The sequence below is a fragment of the Oncorhynchus masou genome, chromosome 32 (genome assembly GCF_036934945.1).
Source record: "Oncorhynchus masou masou isolate Uvic2021 chromosome 32, UVic_Omas_1.1, whole genome shotgun sequence".
Taxonomy (NCBI): domain Eukaryota; kingdom Metazoa; phylum Chordata; class Actinopteri; order Salmoniformes; family Salmonidae; genus Oncorhynchus; species Oncorhynchus masou.
In genome coordinates this window covers 94,532,164-94,545,295 of record NC_088243.1, presented here as the reverse complement: position 1 = coordinate 94,545,295, position 13,132 = coordinate 94,532,164, and the positions used below count along the sequence as shown (strand labels likewise).

Here is a 13,132-nt window from a genome sequence, read left to right as displayed (position 1 = left end):
CTACTGGTGGTGCTGAGTCTGAGACAAAGGGCGGTTGTCCATCCATCAGTTAGATTTCATTATGAAGACAGATAGCTGGAATCCTATGGAGAGGGAACCAGCCTTTTGTGTACAGTAGGGATAGGGGTAGGGTTGGTTAGGGTTCTACACAGAAGCATTTCTCCATCACCTCCTTGACAACAGGGTTACTATTTAGAGGAGGTGCTGCTGGCATTATTGACCAAATTAACGGCCATTAGGTTTGGTTGGTCTACATGTACAGATTATTATCATTGGGCTATAACCTGTGCTCCTCTGTCCTGATTTTGTTTTAATTTATTTATACGGCATTGTTTAGGCTATTTCACTACCACGAGAAGATAAAGCTGTTCTGATTAAAATGAAAGTTGGATGCAGAGATCTGTCGGATCTGTCCTAGCCTCTGATTGGTTGTCCCAGTAGAGTTCCCAGTCCGTGAACACGACTATAAAACCCTGCGCTGTCCCCCCTCTGCGCCAGAGCGCATCAGACCGTTGTGAAATAGAGAGAGAGACCATAGAGATGTTGTGAGCCAGAGAGCACGAGGTCAGTTAATTGAAACCGCTAAACCCAAAACCACACAGTTTTGTTAATTTGACTAAAGACTGACAGATATAACGGACATATTTAATGGTTATTATATTCTCTCCCTACTGGACTATTTTATTGGAATAATAACACTAAAATACTCCACCACAACTCGGTATCATCCCACGGCAAGGCAGTATCATCCCAGCAGCAAGGGGGTATCATCCCACGGCAAGGCAGTATATTCCCAGCGGCAAGGTGAGATTCTAACGGGACTCTGCATCTTTATAGTGGACCCATCAACTTCTGGAATCAGAGTTTGATTTGATAGGATTAGATGATTTAATTAGAATTGGAAGTGAGCTTCCGTTGTATGGAGAGATGATGACGCACGGCTTTCCTGTTGCGCGCTCTGGAATATGGAATATATCAGGAATCACACGACATTTATCAACGCCGTCGCTTCTTCTAAAAAACACATCTTACTTTTTCTTTGAATTGATAAATACCTCAATGCCATTAATGATAAAGAGTGGAACAAGTATTTGTTTATCCATCTCTTTTACCGATAAAAACATCTAAACGTTTGAGAATAACAGAATAGGCTCTGACTTGAGTGAACAATCATTGGTGCACTTTGGAAGGTAATGTTTTTATATGTTGACTGATTAGTAAAGAAGAAAATAAATATATTTCCAAAAAGTTAGCATAGAGTTGGAAACACAATAGGATATTTGGACACTTACAGTAGAGTTTTTACAGTATGCCTATACAGTAGCCTACAGGGCACGAGGATAACTTACTATTGACTGGATGGCCTGAGTTTGAGTGACATGTGATTGATGACAGAAGGATGGAAAGACATCAGAATGCTGCATGCAGAGAAACATGGAATATAATTACTATTGCAGTATTCACAGTAAGCATAGTTTATATAGTATATTAACACACAAAGCCTGATGCAACAGATTATTACAGTATAATGTCATGGTTGCTTTTTTACAGCCCATTCAATAATTATAATAATAGTATTCAATTTGTAAAGCACATTTCCTATGCTCAATGGCATACCATGTATAGGGCTATTCTAAGTCTTATTCATTGGTTAATTCTGTGTGTATTTAGGAGGGGGATTCAAATAGAAGTTCGATTTTACACTTTTACACTTCCAGGCACTTTATGCTGCTGTTGACTGACGGGTCTGATAGAAGTCTTATAATGGGTTTGGAGTGTTTCTAATTGCAAATGCATTTATATAAGATAAACTACATGGAAATGTTTAAACCGTTTTCAACAACTTTGACAACATTTTAGTTCATATGGAGCACGAAAAAGCACCCTGCTGAAAAATCTGATTAGCATAATTTACTGTCTTTCCCATACACTAGTTAATTGATTAGCATAATTTACTGTCTTTCCCATACACTAGTTAATTGATTAGCATAATTTACGGTCTTTCCCACGCACTAGTTAATTGATTAGCATAATTTACGGTCTTTCCCACGCACTAGTTAAATGCCTAATGCGTGCACAAGAGATGACACACATAGACACATGCCATATTTTTAAATAGTTAGTTTGCTTGGAACCTTGCACACAGACATATTTAATATTTTTAAATAGTTTGTTGACTGGTTTACCTCATGTGGTTAAATTGTGGTGATGTCGAGGGAATCAGGGTTAAGGTAGGGTTGGTAAGGGTTGTGGTTAATGGTTAGAGGTAGTTAGGATCTTGGTTATGGGTTAGAGATAGTTAGCATATTGGATATGGGTTAGATGTAGTTAGGGTCTTGGTTATGGGTTAGAGGTAGTTAGGGTTATGTTTAGAGGTGGTTAGGATCTTGGTTATGGGTTACAGGTAGTTAGGGTCTTGGTTATGGTTAGAGGTAGGTAGGTTCTTCGTTATGTCCTAGATGTAGTTAGGGTCTTGGTTATGGGTTAGAGGTAGTTAGGGTTAGGGTTTAGAGTTAGTTAGGGATGTGCTTATGGGTTAGACTTAGTTAGGGTTAAGGTTTAGAGGTAGTTAGACCTTGGTTATGGGTTAAAGGTAGTTAGGATCTTGGTTATGGGTTACAGGTAGATAGGGTCTTGGTTATGGGTTACAGGTAGTTAGGGTCTTGGTTATGGGTTACAGGTAGTTAGGGTCTTGGTTATGGGTTAGAGGTAGTTAGGGTCTTGGTTATGGGTTAGAGGTCGTTAGGGTCTTGGTTATGGGATAGAGGTAGTTAGGGTCTTGGTTATGGGTTAGAGGTAGTTAGGGTTATGTTTAGAGGTGGTTAGGATCTTGGTTATGGGTTACAGGTAGTTAGGGTCTTGGTTATGGTTAGAGGTAGGTAGGTTCTTCGTTATGTCCTAGATGTAGTTAGGGTCTTGGTTATGGGTTAGAGGTAGTTAGGGTTAGGGTTTAGAGTTAGTTAGGGATGTGCTTATGGGTTAGACTTAGTTAGGGTTAAGGTTTAGAGGTAGTTAGACCTTGGTTATGGGTTAAAGGTAGTTAGGATCTTGGTTATGGGTTACAGGTAGTTAGGGTCTTGGTTATGGGTTAGAGGTAGTTAGGGTTAGGGTTTAGAGTTAGTTAGGGATGTGCTTATGGGTTAGACTTAGTTAGGGTTAAGGTTTAGAGGTAGTTAGACCTTGGTTATGGGTTAAAGGTAGTTAGGATCTTGGTTATGGGTTACAGGTAGTTAGGGTCTTGGTTATGGGTTACAGGTAGTTAGGGTCTTGGTTATGGGTTACAGGTAGTTAGGGTCTTGGTTATGGGTTAGAGGTAGTTAGGGTCTTGGTTATGGGTTAGAGGTCGTTAGGGTCTTGGTTATGGGATAGAGGTAGTTAGGGTCTTGGTTATGGGTTAGAGGTTGTTAGGGTCTTGGTTATGGGTTGGAGGTAGTTAGGGTCTTGGTTATGGGTTAGAGGTTGTTAGGGTCTTGGTTATGAGTTAGAGGTTGTTAGGGTCTTGGTTATGGGTTAGAGTTAGTTAGGGTATTTGTTATGGGTTAGAGGTTGTGAGGGTCCTGGTTATAGGTTAGAGGTTGTTAGGGTCTTGGTTATGGGTTAGAGGTAATTAGGATATTGGTTATGGGTTAGAGTTAGTTAGGGTCTTGGTTATAGGTTAGAGGTAGTTAGGGTCTTGGTTATTGGATAGAGGTACATTACATTACATTTAAGTCATTTAGCAGACGCTCTTATCCAGAGCGACTTACAAATTGGTGAAAGGTAGTTAGGGTCTTGGTTATGGGATAGAGGTAGTTAGGGTCTTGGTTATGGGTTAGAGGTAGTTAGGGTCTTGGTTATTGGATAGAGTTAGTTCGGGTCCTGGTTATGGGTTATAGGTAATTAGGATATTGGTTATGGGATAGAGTTAGTTAGGGTCTTGGTTATGGGTTAGAGATAGTTAGGGTCTTGGTTATGGGTTAGAGGTTAGAGGTAGTTAGGGTCTTGGTTATGGGTTACTTGTAGTTAAGGTCTTGGTTATGGGTTAGAGTTAGTAAGACCTTGTTTATGAGTTTCAGGTAATTACAATCTTGGCTATGGGTAAGAGGTCGTTTGGATATTGGTTATAGGTTGTTAGGGTCTTGGTTACGGGTTATAGGTAGTTAGCGTCTTGGTGATGGGTTAGAGTTAGTTAGGGTCTTGGTTATAGGTTAGAGGTAGTTAGGGTCTTGGTTATTGGATAGAGGTAGTTAGGGTCTTGGTTATGGGATAGAGGTAGTTAGGGTCTTGGTTATGGGTTAGAGTTTGTTAGGGTATGTGTTAGAGGTTGTGAGGGTCTTGGTTATGAGTTAGAGGTAGTTAGGATATTGGTTATGGGTTAGAGTTAGTTAGGTTCTTGGTTATGGGTTAGAGGTAGTTAGGGTCTTGGTTATTGGATCGAGGTATTTAGGTTATTGGTTATAGGTTAGAGGTAGTTAGGGTCTTGGTTATGGGTTAGAGGTTGTTAGGGTCTTGGTTATGGGTTGGAGGTAGTTAGGGTCTTGGTTATGGTTTAGAGGTTAGTTAGGGTCTTGGTTATGGGTTAGAGGTTGTTAGGGTCTTGGTTATGGGTTAGAGGTAATTAGGATATTGGTTATGGGTTAGAGTTAGTTAGGGTCTTGGTTATGGGTTAGAGGTAGTTAGGGTCTTGGTTATTGGATAGAGGTAGTTTTGGTCTTGGTTATGGGTTAGAGGTAGTTAGGGTTTTGGTTATTGGATAGAGTTAGTTAGGGTCTTGGTTATGGGTTATAGGTAGTTAGGGTCTTGGTTATGGGTTAGAGATAGTTCGGGTCTTGGTTATGGGTTAGAGGTTGTTAGGGTCTTGGTTATGGGTTAGAGGTAGTTAGGGTCTATGTTATGGGTTAGAGGTTGTTAGGGTCTTGGTTATGGGTTAGAGGTTGTTAGGGTCTTGGTTATGGGTTAGAGGTAATTAGGATATTGGTTATGGGTTAGAGTTAGTTAGGGTCTTGGTTATAGGTTATAGGTAGTTAGGGTCTTGGTTATTGGATAGAGGTAGTTAGGGTCTTGGTTATGGGTTAGAGGTAGTTAGGGTCTTGGTTATGGGTTAGATGTAGTTAGGGTCTTGGTTATTGGATAGAGGTAGTTAGGGTCTTGGTTATGGGTTACTTGTAGTTAAGGTCTTGGTTATGGGTTAGAGTTAGTTAGACCTTGTTTATAATTACAATCTTGGCTATGGGTAAGAAGTCGTTTGGATATTGGTTATGGGTTAGAGGTTGTTAGGGTCTTGGTTACGGGTTATAGGTAGTTAGCGTCTTGGTTATTTGTTAGAGGTAGTTAGGGTCTTCGTTATGGGTTAGATGTAGTTAGGATATTGGTTTTGGGTTAGTTAGTTAGGGTCTTGGTTATGGGTTAGAGGTAGTTAGGATCTTGGTTATTGGATAGAGGTAGTTAGGGCCTTGGTTATGGGCTATAGGTATATATATATATATATATATCCCATTTAGCAGACGCTTTTGTCCAAAGCGACTTACAAGTTGGCTGGGGCCACTACTTTTACATATGGGTGGCCCCAGCGGGAATCGAACCCACGACGCTTGGCGTTGCAAGCGCCATGCTCTACCGACTGAGAGCATGGCGCTCTGAGCCACACAGTTAGGGTCTTGGTTATGGGTTAGAGATAGTTAGACATTGTTTATGAGTTTCAGGTAATTACAATCTTGGCTATGGGTAAGAGGTCGTTTGGATATTGGTTATGGGTTAGAGGTTGTTAGGGTCTTGGTTACGGGTTATAGGTAGTTAGCGTCTTGGTTATGGGTTAGAGTTAGTTAGGGTCTTGGTTACGGGTTATAGGTAGTTAGGGTCTTGGTTATAGGTTAGAGGTAGTTAGGGTCTTGGTTATTGGATAGAGGTAGTTAGGGTCTTGGTTATGGGATAGAGGTAGTTAGGGTCTTGGTTATGGGTTAGAGGTAGTTTGGGTCTTGGTTATGGGTTAGAGGTAGTTAGGGTTTTGGTTATTGGATAGAGTTTGTTAGGGTCTTGGTTATGGGTTATAGGTAGTTAGGGTCTTGATTATGGGTTAGAGATAGTTAGGGTCTTGGTTATGGGTTAGAGGTTGTTAGGGTCTTGGTTATGGGTTAGAGGTAGTTAGGGTCTTTGTTATGGGTTAGAGTTTGTTAGGGTCTTGGTTATGGGTTAGAGGTTGTTAGGGTCTTGGTTATGGGTTAGAGGTAATTAGGATATTGGTTATGGGTTAGAGTTAGTTAGGGTCTTGGTTATAGGTTATAGGTAGTTAGGGTCTTGGTTATTGGATAGAGTTAGTTAGGGTCTTGGTTATGGGTTAGAGGTAGTTAGGGTCTTGGTTATTGGATAGAGTTAGTTAGGGTCCTGGTTATGGGTTATAGGTAGTTAGGGTCTTGGTTATGGGTTAGAGGTAGTTAGGGTCTTGGTTATGGGTTAGAGGTAGTTATGATCTTGGTTATTGGATAGAGGTAGTTAGGGTCTTGGTTATGGGTTACTTGTAGTTAAGGTCTTGGTTATGGGTTAGAGTTAGTTAGACCTTGTTTATGAGTTTCAGGTAATTACAATCTTGGCTATGGGTAAGAGGTCGTTTGGATATTGGTTATGGGTTAGAGGTTGTTAGGGTCTTGGTTACGGGTTATAGGTAGTTAGCGTCTTGGTTATGGGTTAGAGGTAGTTAGGGTCTTGGTTATGGGTTAGAGGTAGTTAGGATATTGGTTATGGGTTAGAGTTAGTTAGGGTCTTGGTTATGGGTTAGAGGTAGTTAGGGTCTTGGTTATTGGATAGAGGTAGTTTTGGTCTTGGTTATGGGTTAGAGGTAGTTAGGGTTTTGGTTATTGGATAGAGTTAGTTAGGGTCTTGGTTATGGGTTATAGGTAGTTAGGGTCTTGGTTATGGGTTAGAGATAGTTCGGGTCTTGGTTATGGGTTAGAGGTTGTTAGGGTCTTGGTTATGGGTTAGAGGTAGTTAGGGTCTATGTTATGGGTTAGAGGTTGTTAGGGTCTTGGTTATGGGTTAGAGGTTGTTAGGGTCTTGGTTATGGGTTAGAGGTAATTAGGATATTGGTTATGGGTTAGAGTTAGTTAGGGTCTTGGTTATAGGTTATAGGTAGTTAGGGTCTTGGTTATTGGATAGAGGTAGTTAGGGTCTTGGTTATGGGTTAGAGGTAGTTAGGGTCATGGTTATTGGATAGAGTTAGTTAGGGTCCTGGTTATGGGTTAGAGGTAGTTAGGGTCTTGGTTATGGGTTAGATGTAGTTAGGGTCTTGGTTATTGGATAGAGGTAGTTAGGGTCTTGGTTATGGGTTACTTGTAGTTAAGGTCTTGGTTATGGGTTAGAGTTAGTTAGACCTTGTTTATGAGTTTCAGGTAATTACAATCTTGGCTATGGGTAAGAGGTCGTTTGGATATTGGTTATGGGTTAGAGGTTGTTAGGGTCTTGGTTACGGTTTATAGGTAGTTAGCGTCTTGGTTATGGGTTAGAGGTAGTTCGGGTCTTCGTTATGGGTTAGATGTAGTTAGGATATTGGTTTTGGGTTAGTTAGTTAGGGTCTTGGTTATGGGTTAGAGGTAGTTAGGATCTTGGTTATTGGATAGAGGTAGTTAGGTTCTTGGTTATGGGTTAGAGGTAGTTAGGGTCTTGGTTATGGGTTAGAGGTTGTTAGGGTCTTGGTTATGGGTTGGAGGTAGTTACGGTCTTGGTTATGGTTTAGAGGCTAGTTAGGGTCTTGGTTATGGGTTAGAGGTTGTTAGGGTCTTGGTTATGGGTTAGAGGTAATTAGGATATTGGTTATTGGTTAGAGTTAGTTAGGGTCTTGGTTATGGGTTAGAGGTAGTTAGGGTCTTGGTTATTGGATAGAGGTTGTTTTGGTCTTGGTTATGGGTTAGAGGTAGTTAGGGTCTTGGTTATTGGATAGAGTTAGTTAGGGCCTTGGTTATGGGTTATAGGTAGTTAGGGTCTTGGTTATGGGTTAGAGATAGTTAGACATTGTTTATGAGTTTCAGGTAATTACAATCTTGGCTATGGGTAAGAGGTCGTTTGGATATTGGTTATGGGTTAGAGGTTGTTAGGGTCTTGGTTACGGGTTATAGGTAGTTAGCGTCTTGGTTATGGGTTAGAGTTAGTTAGGGTCTTGGTTACGGGTTATAGGTAGTTAGGGTCTTGGTTATAGGTTAGAGGTAGTTAGGGTCTTGGTTATTGGATAGAGGTAGTTAGGGTCTTGGTTATGGGTTAGAGGTAATTAGGATATTGGTTATGGGTTAGAGTTAGTTAGGGTCTTGGTTATAGGTTATAGGTAGTTAGGGTCTTGGTTATTGGATAGAGGTAGTTAGGGTCTTGGTTATGGGTTAGAGGTAGTTAGGGTCATGGTTATTGGATAGAGTTAGTTAGGGTCCTGGTTATGGGTTAGAGGTAGTTAGGGTCTTGGTTATGGGTTAGATGTAGTTAGGGTCTTGGTTATTGGATAGAGGTAGTTAGGGTCTTGGTTATGGGTTACTTGTAGTTAAGGTCTTGGTTATGGGTTAGAGTTAGTTAGACCTTGTTTATGAGTTTCAGGTAATTACAATCTTGGCTATGGGTAAGAGGTCGTTTGGATATTGGTTATTGGATAGAGTTAGTTAGGGTCTTGGTTATGGGTTATAGGTAGTTAGGGTCTTGGTTATGGGTTAGAGATAGTTCGGGTCTTGGTTATGGGTTAGAGGTTGTTAGGGTCTTGGTTATGGGTTAGAGGTAGTTAGGGTCTATGTTATGGGTTAGAGGTTGTTAGGGTCTTGGTTATGGGTTAGAGGTTGTTAGGGTCTTGGTTATGGGTTAGAGGTAATTAGGATATTGGTTATGGGTTAGAGTTAGTTAGGGTCTTGGTTATAGGTTATAGGTAGTTAGGGTCTTGGTTATTGGATAGAGGTAGTTAGGGTCTTGGTTATGGGTTAGAGGTAGTTAGGGTCATGGTTATTGGATAGAGTTAGTTAGGGTCCTGGTTATGGGTTAGAGGTAGTTAGGGTCTTGGTTATGGGTTAGATGTAGTTAGGGTCTTGGTTATTGGATAGAGGTAGTTAGGGTCTTGGTTATGGGTTACTTGTAGTTAAGGTCTTGGTTATGGGTTAGAGTTAGTTAGACCTTGTTTATGAGTTTCAGGTAATTACAATCTTGGCTATGGGTAAGAGGTCGTTTGGATATTGGTTATGGGTTAGAGGTTGTTAGGGTCTTGGTTACGGTTTATAGGTAGTTAGCGTCTTGGTTATGGGTTAGAGGTAGTTCGGGTCTTCGTTATGGGTTAGATGTAGTTAGGATATTGGTTTTGGGTTAGTTAGTTAGGGTCTTGGTTATGGGTTAGAGGTAGTTAGGATCTTGGTTATTGGATAGAGGTAGTTAGGTTCTTGGTTATGGGTTAGAGGTAGTTAGGGTCTTGGTTATGAGTTAGAGGTTGTTAGGGTCTTGGTTATGGGTTGGAGGTAGTTACGGTCTTGGTTATGGTTTAGAGGCTAGTTAGGGTCTTGGTTATGGGTTAGAGGTTGTTAGGGTCTTGGTTATGGGTTAGAGGTAATTAGGATATTGGTTATTGGTTAGAGTTAGTTAGGGTCTTGGTTATGGGTTAGAGGTAGTTAGGGTCTTGGTTATTGGATAGAGGTTGTTTTGGTCTTGGTTATGGGTTAGAGGTAGTTAGGGTCTTGGTTATTGGATAGAGTTAGTTAGGGCCTTGGTTATGGGTTATAGGTAGTTAGGGTCTTGGTTATGGGTTAGAGATAGTTAGACATTGTTTATGAGTTTCAGGTAATTACAATCTTGGCTATGGGTAAGAGGTCGTTTGGATATTGGTTATGGGTTAGAGGTTGTTAGGGTCTTGGTTACGGGTTATAGGTAGTTAGCGTCTTGGTTATGGGTTAGAGTTAGTTAGGGTCTTGGTTACGGGTTATAGGTAGTTAGGGTCTTGGTTATAGGTTAGAGGTAGTTAGGGTCTTGGTTATTGGATAGAGGTAGTTAGGGTCTTGGTTATGGGATAGAGGTAGTTAGGGTCTTGGTTATGGGTTAGAGGTAGTTAGGGTCTTGGTTATGGGTTAGAGGTAGTTAGGGTTTTGGTTATTGGATAGAGTTTGTTAGGGTCTTGGTTATGGGTTATAGGTAGTTAGGGTCTTGATTATGGGTTAGAGATAGTTAGGGTCTTGGTTATGGGTTAGAGGTTGTTAGGGTCTTGGTTATGGGTTAGAGGTAGTTAGGGTCTTTGTTATGGGTTAGAGTTTGTTAGGGTCTTGGTTATGGGTTAGAGGTTGTTAGGGTCTTGGTTATGGGTTAGAGGTAATTAGGATATTGGTTATGGGTTAGAGTTAGTTAGGGTCTTGGTTATAGGTTATAGGTAGTTAGGGTCTTGGTTATTGGATAGAGGTAGTTAGGGTCTTGGTTATGGGTTAGAGGTAGTTAGGGTCTTGGTTATTGGATAGAGTTAGTTAGGGTCCTGGTTATGGGTTATAGGTAGTTAGGGTCTTGGTTATGGGTTAGAGGTAGTTAGGGTCTTGGTTATGGGTTAGAGGTAGTTAGGATCTTGGTTATTGGATAGAGGTAGTTAGGGTCTTGGTTATGGGTTACTTGTAGTTAAGGTCTTGGTTATGGGTTAGAGTTAGTTAGACCTTGTTTATGAGTTTCAGGTAATTACAATCTTGGCTATGGGTAAGAGGTCGTTTGGATATTGGTTATGGGTTAGAGGTTGTTAGGGTCTTGGTTACGGGTTATAGGTAGTTAGCGTCTTGGTTATGGGTTAGAGGTAGTTAGGGTCTTGGTTATGGGTTAGAGGTAGTTAGGATATTGGTTATGGGTTAGAGTTAGTTAGGGTCTTGGTTATGGGTTAGAGGTAGTTAGGGTCTTGGTTATTGGATAGAGGTAGTTTTGGTCTTGGTTATGGGTTAGAGGTAGTTAGGGTTTTGGTTATTGGATAGAGTTAGTTAGGGTCTTGGTTATGGGTTATAGGTAGTTAGGGTCTTGGTTATGGGTTAGAGATAGTTCGGGTCTTGGTTATGGGTTAGAGGTTGTTAGGGTCTTGGTTATGGGTTAGAGGTAGTTAGGGTCTATGTTATGGGTTAGAGGTTGTTAGGGTCTTGGTTATGGGTTAGAGGTAATTAGGATATTGGTTATGGGTTAGAGTTAGTTAGGGTCTTGGTTATAGGTTATAGGTAGTTAGGGTCTTGGTTATTGGATAGAGGTAGTTAGGGTCTTGGTTATGGGTTAGAGGTAGTTAGGGTCATGGTTATTGGATAGAGTTAGTTAGGGTCCTGGTTATGGGTTAGAGGTAGTTAGGGTCTTGGTTATGGGTTAGATGTAGTTAGGGTCTTGGTTATTGGATAGAGGTAGTTAGGGTCTTGGTTATGGGTTACTTGTAGTTAAGGTCTTGGTTATGGGTTAGAGTTAGTTAGACCTTGTTTATGAGTTTCAGGTAATTACAATCTTGGCTATGGGTAAGAGGTCATTTGGATATTGGTTATGGGTTAGAGGTTGTTAGGGTCTTGGTTACGGGTTATAGGTAGTTAGCGTCTTGGTTATGGGTTAGAGGTAGTTAGGGTCTTCGTTATGGGTTAGATGTAGTTAGGATATTGGTTTTGGGTCAGTTAGTTAGGGTCTTGGTTATGGGTTAGAGGTAGTTAGGATCTTGGTTATTGGATAGAGGTAGTTAGGTTCTTGGTTATGGGTTAGAGATAGTTAGGGTCTTGGTTATGGGTTAGAGGTTGTTAGGGTCTTGGTTATGGGTTGGAGGTAGTTACGGTCTTGGTTATGGTTTAGAGGCTAGTTAGGGTCTTGGTTATGGGTTAGAGGTTGTTAGGGTCTTGGTTATGGGTTAGAGGTAATTAGGATATTGGTTATTGGTTAGAGTTAGTTAGGGTCTTGGTTATGGGTTAGAGGTAGTTAGGGTCTTGGTTATTGGATAGAGTTAGTTAGGGTCTTGGTTATGGGTTATAGGTAGTTAGGGTCTTGGTTATGGGTTAGAGATAGTTAGACATTGTTTATGAGTTTCAGGTAATTACAATCTTGGCTATGGGTAAGAGGTCGTTTGGATATTGGTTATGGGTTAGAGGTTGTTAGGGTCTTGGTTACGGGTTATAGGTAGTTAGCGTCTTGGTTATGGGTTAGAGTTAGTTAGGGTCTTGGTTACGGGTTATAGGTAGTTAGGGTCTTGGTTATAGGTTAGATGTAGTTAGGGTCTTGGTTATTGGATAGAGGTAGTTAGGGTCTTGGTTATGGGATAGAGGTAGTTAGGGTCTTGGTTATGGGTTAGAGGTAGTTAGGGTCTTGGTTATGGGTTAGAGGTAGTTAGGGTTTTGGTTATTGGATAGAGTTTGTTAGGGTCTTGGTTATGGGTTATAGGTAGTTAGGGTCTTGATTATGGGTTAGAGATAGTTAGGGTCTTGGTTATGGGTTAGAGGTTGTTAGGGTCTTGGTTATGGGTTAGAGGTAGTTAGGGTCTTTGTTATGGGTTAGAGTTTGTTAGGGTCTTGGTTATGGGTTAGAGGTTGTTAGGGTCTTGGTTATGGGTTAGATGTAACTAGGATATTGGTTATGGGTTAGAGTTAGTTAGGGTCTTGGTTATAGGTTATAGGTAGTTAGGGTCTTGGTTATTGGATAGAGGTAGTTAGGGTCTTGGTTATGGGTTAGAGGTAGTTAGGGTCTTGGTTATTGGATAGAGTTAGTTAGGGTCCTGGTTATGGGTTATAGGTAGTTAGGGTCTTGGTTATGGGTTAGAGGTAGTTAGGGTCTTGGTTATAGGTTACAGGTAGTTAGGATCTTGGTTATTGGATAGAGGTAGTTAGGGTCTTGGTTATGGGTTACTTGTAGTTAAGGTCTTGGTTATGGGTTAGAGTTAGTTAGACCTTGTTTATGAGTTTCAGGTAATTACAATCTTGGCTATGGGTAAGAGGTCGTTTGGATATTGGTTATGGGTTAGAGGTTGTTAGGGTCTTGGTTACGGTTTATAGGTAGTTAGCGTCTTGGTTATGGGTTAGAGGTAGTTAGGGTCTTCGTTATGGGTTAGATGTAGTTAGGATATTGGTTTTGGGTTAGTTAGTTAGGGTCTTGGTTATGGGTTAGAGGTAGTTAGGATCTTGGTTATTGGATAGAGGTAGTTAGGTTCTTGGTTATGGGTTAGAGGTAGTTAGGGTCT

At 40.8% G+C, this 13,132-nt stretch overlaps 1 protein-coding gene across 1 annotated transcript in view; it reads left to right on the top strand.

Moving 5' to 3' along the window:
- Window positions 1-507: 507 nt before the first annotated feature.
- The window catches only part of LOC135526820 (endothelin receptor type B-like), a 129,798-nt gene continuing 117,173 nt past the window's right edge, over window positions 508-13,132 (top strand). Inside the window, exons 1-2 of the mRNA XM_064955495.1 lie at window positions 508-564; window positions 744-804. The gene's annotated coding sequence lies outside the window, so the exon portion shown is untranslated. The remainder of the gene's footprint in view (window positions 565-743; window positions 805-13,132) is intronic.